Here is a 12375-nt window from a genome sequence, read left to right as displayed (position 1 = left end):
CAGACGGGGTAGCAGCGGAAAATACCCAAGACTAAACTTTTCCTTTCAACTTGAACCAAGAGGAGATAAGAAAACCAGGAAAAATAAAGTAATATGATAGAAAATGAATTACCACACAAATGCGATAGGGCAACAATAAAGGCAATCACATAAGACACCAAATTTACGTGGAAAACCCTTCGGTGTGAAGAATAAAAAACCACGGGACCAAACCTCCACTATAATCACCAAAGAGTTACAATATTGTCCTCCAAAATGGCCACAAAACAAGTGTCAAACAACAAGAAACAATACATAAACCACAGCACCAAACACTAGAGAAATAAAGGAGTGAAAGCATAAAAAATGCAGCTACTATTCGGGAATAAAGAACAGGAGCTACAGACTACCAAATCAAGATCCATCAGTTCCTAATCAAATATTTATATGAGAGGAACAAGCAGTCCAAAAATCAACTCAATCGGACAAGAAACGAAGTGGGAATCGCAATTTGAAGTTGACAGCTATGGCTGAAATTTAGGTGCGAAAATCAGCTTTGTTTTTCTCTCTTTGGCTGCTGAAAACTCTCTTTTTGTGATGGTGAATAAGACCTAAAAAGATCAATATATATGCCCCATAGTAATGGGCCTATCGGCAAAAATGGGTTGGTTCAAATTGGGCTTCATTTTATCCAAATAGGAAGGGACAAAGGCCCATGACCCAATAATTCTCCCCCTCTCGACTATGTGGGGGAGATCGTCATCCCGGCGATCATGCAACAATCTTCAAACTTCCCTTTTGGCAAAGATTTAGTCATCATGTCGGAACCATCATCATTCGTATGAATCATCTCAAGTTCAAGAAACTTAGAATCCAACACATCCCGAATCAAATGGTATCTCATATCAATGTGTTTAGACCGACCATGAAATGTAGAATTCTTACCAAGATGTATGGAAATTTGACTGTCGCAGTGAAGTACATACCTCTCTTGAGCACAACCAAGTTCCCCTAAGAATCTCTTCATCCAAATCAATTCTTTACAAGCTTCAACGACAGCAATAAGCTCAACTTCTGTAGTAGATAAAGCAACATATTTTTGCAACCTAGATTGCCAAGACGCAGCTCCCCCCTATAAAAGTAATCAAATACCCTGAAGTAGACTTGCGAGTATCAACATCACCGACCATATCTGAATCAATGTAACCACAAAGAATAGGCTTTCTTGTACAAAAACACAAACTTAGACTAGAAGTGCCACAAAGATAGCTCATAATACACTTCACAGATATCTCATAAACTGTCCACCAGCCCAAACCCAATTCTGCTGACCTACTCCCCAAACAGCCCAATCCTTCAATCCCTTCCCCTTAACAGCAATGTACTACTTGGTACAACAACACACAATGTAAAACTCGACCCGATACGGTACAAAACTAAACAACGTACAACAATCGACCAACAACATCAACACACGAAAAACATACAACGGTCAAAACCAACAACAACAATGTTCAACGACCACAACAACTTCAACGGCAAAACAACACCAAAGGTGTTCAATAGTAACGACAAACAACAGCTGCAGCAACAGTTCAGCAAGAACGGTCTATTTTTATACCAACCTTATCTTCAAATATCAAATTTTGAAATTCCTCAAATACCCCTTTGTTCATACAAAATCAGTCCCAAAATCTCCTATAAATACCCAGTAAAGAACAAGAGTTAAAGGGTGATTCTTGGGGGGAAACTTAGAGATTCTGGAGAAGCATTCCTCTAACCGAGAAATCCTTTGAATTCATTTAAATTCCAGAAATTCTGATTTTGAATTCATCTTTGTCATCTCGTCGTCCTGGTTCGTGCGTCTAAAAATGTAATACTCCCCCTATTCTCATCTTAATTACTCTTTGTTTATTTGATTTTATTTGAATTTGGCTTGTTAGTTTGAATATGATTTGGTCGGATTAGCTTTCTGGGGTGTTGGTTTGATTGCTGGAATGGCATGGTAAGGATCTAAATGTGAATCCCGTGCCAAGTCTGTTAACTAAAGATTGTCGTTGCGATCCTTTGTTAGTAAGCGATGTTTTCCTGTTAGCCCGGTGTTATCTCTTTGTTTGCTTGAGCATGCTTTTTCTTCGTCTTCTTACAGAGATGGCAATCAGAACAACCATTTGGTTTTGTAGATGGTGTTGTTTTGAGTCGTAATCCAGCCCCTGTATGGTCGTCCAGATCATGTCGGGTTACGAAGCTATTAGTTTCTCCCAAGAACGTCAAGTTTAGTTTATCTACTCTCTAATTTCTTCTTAAAAAGCTAAGTTTTGCTTTCTTTACTTGATCATGTTGATCAACTCTTGGTTGTATTACAGAGACATATAGTAAATATTGAGCATACTGCAAGATCATGCTTTCCTGAGTAGGTGTTAATTAGCTTGCATATTGATATACAAATCATTTTGCGGGTACATGATTGACTATGAGATGGATTGATTTTAGCTTTATTCAAGGCTTTGTTACTTATTATAAAAATTAGTATTAGGACTTGCCCATGTCTTTGGAATTCATGTGGTTAAATAGAAGAGAAACTGGAATAGGCATCTTGTGTGAAAAATTAACTTCTCTTCCAAGCTCGGGTTCTTCTCTGTGCACTCGTCCTCGCCCTTGCCTTCTCACTTAACTTTAGACCTTCGAATCTTTAAAGTGTTTTCCCGTTGAATATTTAAAATCAAGAATAATGACGAACTATCTCTATTTGGTTTCAATATGCGTATTTGAGTATATTTGTGATTCAAGCTTGTTCTTCTTTCTCTTTCTATAGATGAATCTGCCTCACCGAGTCCACAGGACGACAATCCTTGCATCCCTTCGGTCACAACCCATTCTTTGAAGTCAAAAATGGATTAATGTGCAAAAACAACTGCTGGTATACACTGATATATGTCATATATACGGGATGTACAGGTCAAAAGTAGCTGGTATATGCTCATATATGATGTGTACTGAAAATTAGGAGCAAGTGCATAGATTTGTAGACATGGATACATAGCATATATACAATAAAACGCAGGAAAAAATAAGGCTGATATACATGTGGCATACATGCTGAAAAATGGACCCAGAGTCCATTAAGAATGCAGTCCAAGGCTGGAAAGACCAAAAAATGGGCCAAAAGCCCAATCCAAACTTTTATTTCTATTTATTTCCTTTGTAATTCATTGTTGATATCTATGATCTAACTTTAACTAAGAGAAAATATATCGAATCACCCCTAAACTTGTAGCCAAAACTTACTTTAAACCCTAAATTAATCGGGTAATTATTTACCCCCCCCCCCTTTAACAACCTTTCAAGTGAATTAAATTCACCCCTTATGACTGACGTGGCAGAAAGAAAAAAGATAAGCGAGTGAATTTTTTTTTTTCCAAAAAGGGCTCACTTTATTATTATTATTATTATTATTATTATTATTATTATTATATATATATATATATATATATATATAAAATTAAAAAAAATCAAGAACCCAACTTCATCTTCTTCTTCAATATCCGCCCCCGTTCCCATCACCCCCTCCTGACCCCCACCCCCACCTCCAAAACTACAAGCCACGAATTTCTCCTCCAACAATGTCTTCTCCATAATAAAATATATTTTACAAATGGAAGGAACAACAACAAAACCCCCACAACAAATCTCCAAAATGTTTCACAAATTCGCCAACTTTGTCAAAACCAACAACTTCGAACTCTTCGCCGACGTCAACAAAGACAACTCCAACACTGACAACAACAACACTGATGATGTCTTCACTCTCCTTAACTCCATCGAAGAATTTATCCTGGACCAAAAAGTCATTATAATCAAACCCAATTTCTGCAAATTCCTTCAATTAATCAACAGCACCCATTTCATTAAATCCCTTATTTCGTCCCTCTTCGGTGTTATTTCTTCATTTGAAGCTTCATATCTTAACTTACAAACAGTTCATGTTCCATTTGATGAAAATGCCCTTGCATTGGCTACGGTCAGAATTGGAATTTCGGGTTCAGGAGCATCCGAGCAAGCTTAAAGTTTTGGAGACTATGGTAAATCAGTTTTTATTGGAAATTGGAGAAAATTCTTGTGCTTATCGAAAATTCATCAAATTTGACGAATTCGATTTCGTATAACTTTTCATAATTTTAACTTTTCATAATTGATAAGACACTTTTCACATGACATTTTCTTAATATTTTTCAAAGATGTTATTGGCCTTTTTTATAACAACAACAACAATAATAATAATAATAATAATAATTATGTAACTCATTTTTTATGAAACACAAACTTATTTCCTTCTCAAATCCAAATGTGCAACCTAGTTTAGGTAGGTTTCTTTTTAATTCAAGTAGAATATTTCATAATTTTCTAGAAATAATTATGAATTAAGTGGAATATTTCTCAATTAGAATATTCCTTGATTTTTTTCAAATTCTAACTTTTTGTGATTAATTTTAAAATAAGTAAAAATATTTCTCTAGAAGATTTTGAAGAATTAATCATAAATTAGGAAAAATATTTTATAATCTTTTTTTCTCAAAATAAATATTGGATTAAGTGAAACATGTTGTAGATTTTTCTAACTCAAATAGACTATTTTTCGTTTAAATAAACAAATGTCAATTTTTAAACACGTAAACAAAATAATTTTATAAAAGCAATCTTCTTGCAAAGTTAGTCACCCTTTTCCTAAGTTAGTCAAAAATGATCTTTTGGTGAACCTTTTTTTTAAAACGGACGTTCCTAAGTGCCATAAAAACCTTCTTAGGGCGTTAATTGAACCCTTACTCAGTTTCTCTAATTTCAAAGATTTATTTCTGTGTTTAAATCTTTGAAGTCTCTTTAAGTTTCCTTGATATTTTTTATAAAAATCAAGTGGGGACTCTATGAATTCTTTAAAAAAATATTTTGAAATTTTCTTGAATTTTTGAAATAGTTCGAAAAGGTCGAAACCATTTTCTTTTAAGTAAAATTTGAAAAAGGATAAAAAAAGTTGATCCCCAAATTGTTGGAGCAAAGTGACTCAATGAATGAAAACTTGCCAGAGGAAGTGTTCAAAAAAAGATGGACTTTTGAAGGTCGAAAAAAGAACATTGACAAAAATAAAATCGATTCCGCGTGCAGGTCATACTCGCTTGAATATATTGAATGTTTGCTAACTAGCACCGAAATCTCATTACCAAGGTCCTTTCTGAGTGACAACATTGTGGCAAGGATGCAAGAGGTCTGGGCTGCTGGGATCCTATATGAAAATTTGAAGTCTATGTTTAAAAAATAAAATGTAAAAAAATGATGACAATTTTTATTCTAAGTTTTTAACTTAATTGTATATTGTTTAAGTAATGTCAATTTTTTTTATTTTTTATGATTGATGACAATTGTATGGTTTCATTAAATTTGTAAACTTATGAACTAATACAAAAAATAATGCAATAGATGATGGATCTATTGCAACAAGTCACATCTGTTGTAAATTATCAAACAGGTCTTCCTACTTGTTTGAATTATTCCAACAGATAGACTATCTGTTGCAACAGATGGTTCATCTGGTTTAGTAGTAATATTGTTTTAGTTTGCTCCAGCAGATGAACCATTTGTTGCAATAGATAGTCCATCTATTGGAACAATTCAAACTTGTAGAAAGACATATTTGATAATTTTCAACACGTGTGACATTTGGTGCAACAAATCAATTGATTGTTGTAATATTTGAATCTACAATTCAATTTTAATTAATAAGTTCAAATCTAAGAATAAAATAAAATTCATAGACAAAACAAAATAAATCGAAGTCTTTACAAATTACATTAAATTAAATAAATCAATAAATAAATGAAATGCAAAAAAAATGTTATGGGTACAGATGATAGATATCTACAATAGCCAACAATTTCTAAGGAAATATTATTACTCTGACTCAAGCTATAAAGATCTACTCAATATTAACAAGTTGCTCTTCATCCGGTGCTATGAAATTTGACTTTGATCGTCGTGAATCTTTAATGTCGCTTGTGTACGATTTTTGAGCCTTTGATTCTCCATATTTTCATAAAAGAGTAGCATATATTTTATGGAATAATCCGGCAACTAGTCCATCATTTGAAACTTGTAATCCATCGCTCAAATACTCGACGTAAGCGGTACCAAAAAGATTGCAATCCTTGTTTGTAAAAATTAGATAATTCATATCTTGCAATTAATTTAAGAGTTGTGATATTTATGAAATGAAACTAAATCATTATACTTAGAGGCTACCACTGGATTGTTGAGCAATTTTTTTTAACATTTTCTACATCAAATGGATTAACCATTTTATCCCCTTATGCTTCAATCATTGACTAATCAGTATGAATCTTTTGGTCCAAAAAGCCACTTATATCAAGGTAAGTAGGCAATATTTTGGCCAACTTTTGTATCTCAGACAACGGCTCAGAATGTCTCCTTCGCGATATTGAGTCATAAACTCGGATGTGCCTCTCATTTAGAAGAACGACAACCAACACCCAACGAAACTCATCACCATAATTGATTGGGATGTACACTTCGTCGATCAAGTGCCAAGATAAGCCAGCTGGAATGCTAAAACCTTTGATGATGTTGATTAAATATTCCTCATTTCAAGGAATTTCCAATTGTTATTGACAAAGATTGTAGGCCTTACTGATGTAAACTTTGAACAAATAGTTTCCTGTTGTGTATCTATATTGTTGTTGTATTTACAACTTGACCTTCTTTCGGAGATAGTAAAAAATGACATCGATGTGTTGCACATTTCAGATTACGTAATAATAAAATTAATAAATAGACACAATTAAATATAGTGTTAATAGAAAGATATATATATATTATATCGTTGTTGTGTTTTCAACTTGACCTTCTTTCAGAGGTAGTAAAAAATGGCATCGATGTGCTGCACATTTCAAATTACGTAACAATAAAATTAATAAATAGACACAATTAAATATAGTGTTAATATATATATATATATGACATTTAAACCTCATTATTCCAGCAAGTTTGGGATTGTGACATCAAATAGAAACAATTCTTTCTTTGGGGATGTGCAACAACAAAGTCGAACATATCAAAATCAAGACCCCATTGGTTCACTTTATAGTGTTGGTCTTTTCTGCATGATTTATATTTGTTAATGTCGTGTTTTAACAACAAGAATTGTATAATTGAAAATGATTTATGTACCTGTTGGCATGAAGCTTCTTTAACAGTCCATCACAATCCATTCGAAATAGTCGATGAACAACTTTGTTAGTTTTTTAGGAGCCTCGTCCTAGATGTTGAACCCTTCAAATGAACAATTCTTCCATTCTTCCGGACTAACAGGCTTCACTTTTTCTTCTTCTTTGGAAGCAGATGATGGATTATCAATTGTGGTATGCCGTTCAACAGTAGCTTCTATTGTGACATCCGCTTGGAAAGTCAGAATTGTCAGTACTAATCACAGAGATACAAAAAATTGAAAAAAGACAACTCAACAGTTGGAGGAAATCAAATAGGTCTTCCTACTATTTTAATTATCCCAATAGATGACCTATATTTTACAACAGATGACTCATTTGTTGGAACAAACTAAAACAGTAGGAACCCTTGATGTAATTTGTCCCAATAGATGACCCATCTATTACAACATATAGGTCATCTGTTGGGATGAATTAAAACAGAAGAAAAAACTGAATGAAAATTTTCAACAAATGACCCATCTATTGAAACAAACGACTCATCTGTTGGAACAAATTAAAACAGTTGAGAAGTCTTGATGTAATTTGTCCCAACAGATGACCCATTTATTTCTTCTCCTCTTAGCACCATTAATTTCTAATGGAGTGTATGAATATGAAATCCTCTTTGATGGAATGACACTCCTCTTAGATCTCAATTTCTTTACAGAAGTAGTTAATGCACTAATAAAATTAATCACTTCATCATGTTTCGCCTAGCAGTTTTGATATTTGTATGCAGAACATTCGCTAGGAGGGAAAAAATCTGTAAAACCAATATGATCATAATCATAATGGTTTGTTGTTTCAAAAACTGCAAGAGGAGCATCATTAGCCCCAATAGCAGCACCACTACCACTACCACTACCACCACCAACTCCATCACCATTAACACCATCAATAACAAAAAGCCCACCATCCAAAATTATTTTTCTTGTGATGGTTGTTGCTCCAAGTAATTTCTTTTTTATTCTGTCAATGAGCTTAAGGTTCTATAAAGTTTGCACAGATCGTAAATTAAGAAAAAATGATATCTTCAACTCTCGATTGGTCGAAACAAGCCACGGATACGCAATCTAAAATAAGTCAGTACATATATTAGAGTGATGACTAAATCATTTTAAAAAATTATTAATTAAAATAAAAACTTAATTAGAATTAGACTTATTTTTTCCTTCAGGGGATTAAAGAGATCAAGAAATTTTGTCTTTTTATCAGTTTTGACCGACAACAATCTCAGAATTCTTGGATATGAAACTTTTTTCTAGTAGTTCACTTGTTGTCTCAAACAAGAAATAGCTTCAAATGCCCAAGCCTATAAAATAATGTCAATAAATCAAAAGCATTATTCAATAAAAAATAAATGAATCATTTCAAAAGAAATATTTATCATGGAAAGCCATATAAGTTGACTGTCTTTGGTGTTAATGGAGTCAACAAATATTTGACTGTCATTTTGAAGCTTTTATAACCCCAAGGATAGCTGTTAAATGCCTCGAGATCCTCAAAGAACTTTATTAAACCAAGTGGTATGTTGTTGTTAACATCTCTCGCCCAAAGAATACTATGTACAAACCAAACCAAGCACAATGACTGTTTGTACTTCTTTGACAGTCTTTCACCTTTCAACGCTTCTATCAATTTTTTTGTTTTTGAAGCTTGGACCAATAATTCATCACCATCACTTGACTTGTCTTTGCCTTTTTTTGGTGTATGGGGTACTTTTTTGGGTTAGAATAAGTATAGGTTGAGAAGGGGGATAACATTTTAATTCAGTAACTATGGCAAACTCTTTCCAACAAAAACAAATAGGCAAGCCACAGTAATTTATCCATACCTCATCCATTTTATCCTTATTTTCATAAATAAACCTACGCTTAAGAAGATCATATATCTTGGCCATGTGAAAACGAGCATTATTGTCCTCCAACAAACTAAGATATTGCCCAAAGCGGTTGTCTCTGAAATAAGAATCCAAGTTTTGGACTCGAAGTATTTTTCTGAAGGTATCAAAAGATTTTTTTCATGGCTGACTTAACCACGAAATCACCAGTTAAATCTATAGCACCATCGCAGTGTATTCTCATAGGATAACTATCAATGTTGAAAGTTTTGACTAACTTTTCTGTGGAAGAGCTATTAGCATTTGAATTATCTCTTTTGAAACATTCTTCATCCCCATGTTCATTATCTTTTGCTTCTAATTGAGATATTACTTGTAAAGCAAGCTTATATAGTGGTGGATATTGTCTAGCTGCTTCACTTATTTCATTACTTGGACTTGATTTATTTATTTTTTCATTTGAGAGTCATACTATCTAAGATGAACATGAAAATAAAAATGATTATAATTGCTTAATGCATCATTAAAAAGGATAACAGTAAATCTAACAAGTACAACATAGTAAAATAACAGTTTCAATAGATCACTCGTCTGTTATAACAGGTGAGTTATCTGTTGCAACATATAACTAACCTGTTGTAACGGATGAATAATCTAATGAAAATAATAAATACAGTTTTAATGTTGTTCTGACTTCTTCCAACAGATCATTCATCTGTTGAAACAGATGAGTGATCTGTTGAAACTGTTATCAGCTATCAATTATTTAGATTTTTTCCAACAGAAGGGTCATCTGTCGCAACAGGTGAATAGTGTGTTGGAAGAAATCAAAGTGTTAGACATGTCGTCCCGTTGGAATAGTTAATAGGATTTCATCCAATAGATGGCTCATCTACTGCATCAGATGGTTTATCTGTTTCAAAAAAAATAAACCAGTAGCTAGATTTTGTTCCATAGAACAACAACAATATCACCATTTAATATCAAATACCATATTTTTACCAAGAACAACAACAAATCAAACCAGCAAAACCAACACACACACACCAAGAACATCAACAGTGACCAAAAATACCAACATTGTTATTTTATTTGTACAAACACAAACAAAAAAATTAAACTTCAAAAAATACAACAAATCGAATCAACAATTCAACAACAAGAACTACAATAACAACAAAAATATATTTTATACGGAAAGAGAAGAGAAGAAATACCAGAAACCAGGGTTTTCTTCAGTCCCTATTTCAAATTTATGCGATAAATATTAAAATTGTTAACCAATACTAGAAGATTTGGCTCAAGTTCCTCTTTTTCTTCATAACTAAAAAACTCAATTTTTTACCTATGAAAGAAGAAATGGAACGATAAAGAACTCGAAGTTGTTATCGTTGGAGAGCAATGTTGTCACATCGATTGGCAGTTGAAAGTTAAAAAGGAACTCGAAGCCCAATTATTTATCGTCGGAAGTTGAAGTCATCGAGAATTGAAGGGAGAAATTTGCAGAACTGTTGGTTGGGAGAAGTTTGAGAGAAACTATCAAGAGAGAGAGACGGTTGATTTGGAGAGGGGAGGGGTGTGGTTGATTTGTATTTTTAAAAAGATTAGAAAGTTTTGAAAATATTAATCAAGTCTACAATTAACTTAATCAAGTTTTCTAATTATGTTTGACCTTTTAAGTTGGTCAGTGTCAGCAATACCACATTCAAGACTTGACACATTTCCTTCAATTTTCTCTAGTTAGTTAATCAAGATTAATCAAATATAATCACCTATTGATTGAAAATATATTTGAACTAGTAAAATGATCCGCGCTTCGCGCGATTATGAAAAAAGGTAAAATATCAATAATATTATTAAATATAATTTATATAATTTAATTTGAAAAAATGTTTTGCAGGCTTTTAACATATGTATAATTGATTTTGTAAAGGTAAATGTTTGGCCAATAATTACCAACTTTTAATAAAGTCAAAAAGTTACAATTTTAAACCAAAAGAAGCTATAAACTTATGATAATCAAAAACTCATATAAAAAACAAAATAAAGGGGAAAAAAATCATAGGGAGAACATATGAAAAAATAAATGATGTGACTCATTTTTACAACCTCAACCATCATAAAAAAATAGAAGAAAAAGTATGTGAAGCTAATGAACAATCTTTTGAGTTTTTGTCGGTATCCACTCCCATAATACCGAACGCCACTTAATAGTCTTCATCTAATTTTTCGACTAAGCATGAATATAATAAATATCAACAACATAACAACTTACAAAAATAAGGTGATCATTTCTAAAAAGTCTTACAATGCCTCTATTTAAGGGCTAATAATTATCAAATTATAACATGGGATTCAAAGAACAATACTTAATCGCATGCCTACATCTATGTAATGGATACTCTGTGTTAGTGTTTAGGTATATTCAAATTTCTTAGTTTGTCTATATATTTTTTATATGTTAAAATTGAATTCTGAATTTTAGTATTAGTTTGTAATCATGACTTTTCAAATCTGAATATTTTATTTCCTAAATTTTCTATAATTGTATTCAATTTTTTCTATTTGATTCTATCTTTTTTAATTTCCAAAAACAAAAATATACATGTTTTCAGTTTTATCAAGTATATACATTTTGAATATAAAAAAATAAATAATGCAACATCACTCTTACGACATTAATCATTAAAAATTAAAATAAAAAATATATGAATTGATGTTCAATCTTCATAACTCTTGTCGATATTCACTATCACAAGTCAATCACTACTAAATAGCCTTCATCTTATACCTCAAGTCGAATTTTAACATGGATGTAATAAGCATCGAAAACATTATAACACCAAAAGGTAATGCAACTAATGTTAACAATGTTTTACAATATTTCTATTTGTAAACAATAATATGAAACAATAAAGAGATAATACATCGAAACACTCCTGAACTTGTGGCCAAAACTTACTTTAAATCCTAAATTAATCGGGCAATTATATACCCCCTTAATAACATTAAAGTGAATTATTTATCCCTCTAAAAACATTATACCACTCTCACTGCGGAGAGTGAAGTACACACACCCCAATTTGAGCCATGTCAATACCATGTCATTGCCAAATCAGTGTCACATCTGTGCCATGCCATTGCCACGTAAGAAATTATAATTTTTTTAAAAAAAAGTAATTCCATACACATCTATTTTTATATATTTTTTTAAAAAAGAAAAATATATATATACTATTTTTTTATATATAAAAAATATATTTTTTAAAAAAATAAATAAAT

General features: G+C 32.2%; 1 long non-coding RNA gene across 1 annotated transcript; it reads left to right on the top strand.

The window, feature by feature from the left end:
- The first annotated feature begins 1112 nt into the window (after window positions 1-1112).
- LOC107872375 lies at window positions 1113-3262 on the top strand. Its single transcript, XR_007055482.1, has 2 exons — window positions 1113-1852; window positions 2795-3262. It is a non-coding gene; the product is annotated as an uncharacterized LOC107872375 (long non-coding RNA).
- Window positions 3263-12375: the final 9113 nt, after the last annotated feature.

The sequence above is a fragment of the Capsicum annuum genome, chromosome 5 (assembly GCF_002878395.1).
Source record: "Capsicum annuum cultivar UCD-10X-F1 chromosome 5, UCD10Xv1.1, whole genome shotgun sequence".
NCBI lineage: Eukaryota > Viridiplantae > Streptophyta > Magnoliopsida > Solanales > Solanaceae > Capsicum > Capsicum annuum.
This window is presented reverse-complemented; position numbering and strand designations above follow the sequence as displayed.